The following is a 2098-nucleotide window of genomic DNA, read 5'->3' on the forward strand; positions in this document are numbered from 1 at the left end:
GGGCAGTACACAGACCGGTGTCTGAAATTATATACAAAGAAGCGATGACAGGTCTACTTTATAGGAGGGCGGGGGGGATAGCATAGACCAGGGGTAGCCGAACTCCGGCCCTCCAGCTGTTGGGTGAAACTACAACTCCCACGATGCATCTGTCTATCCGTGAGTCGTGGCTGTGAGAATCTTGCGATGCCTCATGGGATTTGTAGTTCCTCCCCAGAGCTGGAGGGCCGCAGTTTGGCCAGCCCCGGCGTAGACACTTGTATGAGTTCTGTGCATTTCTATATGGAGGCCGGAGCGCTCCATGCAAGTCCGGGGCCGCCCCAAAAGCCATATCCATCGCTTGTATGTCACAGCGAGACGTCGTCCTTATTATTATTTCTACGTTTAGCAATCCTGCCGATTCCAAGTAACATATTGCTGATACCATTGTGATGGGGGGGCCCTATTGTGGAGGGGCCCCTAGTGAGGAGGAGCCCAGACGCCTTCCTGACGGTGTGCTTTTCCAGGAGTAAAGCGAGCTCTTCCCATAGGGCTGTGTGAGGTCCGAGTCCTTATCTGAAATCAGCTGAGCCGGGTTGATTTGTTGGGGGAGGCGCTGCCATAGAAGCTTATAGATCTGCAGCCTCCCTAAAGCTGCCCATACACCTTACAACCGTCGCAGGACTTTCGCTGTGCGATTGTTTGTAAGGTCATTAAAATTTCGTACGATCCGCCCATCTTAGACAGGCAGTTGGTAGCCGCTGAGGGGAGCGCTTTCCGACGATTGCAGTGCTGAGCGGGGCAGTGTGCGCGGCATTCGTCTCCCGAGCACGTCACCAACCCGCCGAAAATCGTACGATTTTCGGCAGGTTTTCAAGCGTGCTCGGAAGACGAATGTCGTGCGGCCGTACGGTAGAAGAGGTCGCACGCTGCACATACACCTGCCGATTATCGTACAATCGCGGGATCACCCACAACTATCATACAATAATCGGCAGGTGTATGGGCACCTTAATGATCATCTCCGCTCCGGATGGTTTCAGATGAGGGATCAGACGGGGACGCAGCACTCGGCTCTGAGTAGTGAAGCGAACTGAGGGCTGTCGATGTCTGCATAGCCCCGTCTGTGAGTAGAAGGTGGAACTCCGGGTACTTTCCGTCCCCTCCTCCTCCCCAGTGTTTTTTATTATTCCTTTATCACGCATTAGTTGATGCCGGTTCGGTGATGTCACAGGAAGGTCCTCATGGGGGAGGGGCATTCTTCCAGGACCGAGTGCTGCTCACACAAGGACATGCGAGGGCCACTCAGTTCTGGGGTACTCTGAGCCCAGTGTATTAGGGATATATAAGCATCAGGCCGGGCTCAGAGGAAATGTTCTGCCCTGAAGAGGACCTCCGGGTCCAAGGAGTGTCGGGGACAGCGCGTGGGGAGGGTAAGTACAATTTGGCACTCAAAATATATAATTTCCGGGTGGGGGGGGACCCGGAGTTCCACTTGGAGATCCTCTTTAGTGACGAGGAGCTCAGGACAGCACCTTCTATATAATACTTTTGGATAGATTGGGGATATGGTAGGTTGCTGTCTTTGTCCCCATTGGGGCAGTTACCCCAATTTTCTTGTTGTCACTGAAACGAAAACATTGATAAAGACCTGACGGAGGTCCCGACTCCGCCCCAAACCACTAAGAATGATGCCGGGAGTTCTACGTCCAAAGCTTTAACAGTGTTTGCACTTGGTGGGTACAATGCAGCGTTGGAGGGACACCTACCTGTGGCTGCGGTCAGGTTAGTACCCGCGGAGCGCATGTGTTTTATCCCGGGAACACACCGATACATCAAGTACGTGAATCCCTCGCATCCGGCCCCCGCTGCCAGACAGTGGACTCATATCGGGGGGCCGCGGACGGGAGCGTCTGACGCCCGGCGTATCTTGTGATATTATCCATGTTACTGATCGTGTACTTTACGGTTTCTTCGTGTTTTGCTTTTTGTTTGTTTTTTTAATTAAACGATATTCCAAATGTAACGTCTCCCGCGTGAAATCCTTCCAGTTCCTCATCAGCTTGTCGCTGAGCTTCATATTGTGTGATGGGAGTGGATGAGTCTGGGGGGGGGGGGG

This window comes from Nanorana parkeri, unplaced genomic scaffold (assembly GCF_000935625.1).
Source record: "Nanorana parkeri isolate BGI_ZX_2015 unplaced genomic scaffold, ASM93562v1 scaffold1966, whole genome shotgun sequence".
In the NCBI taxonomy this organism is placed as follows: domain Eukaryota; kingdom Metazoa; phylum Chordata; class Amphibia; order Anura; family Dicroglossidae; genus Nanorana; species Nanorana parkeri.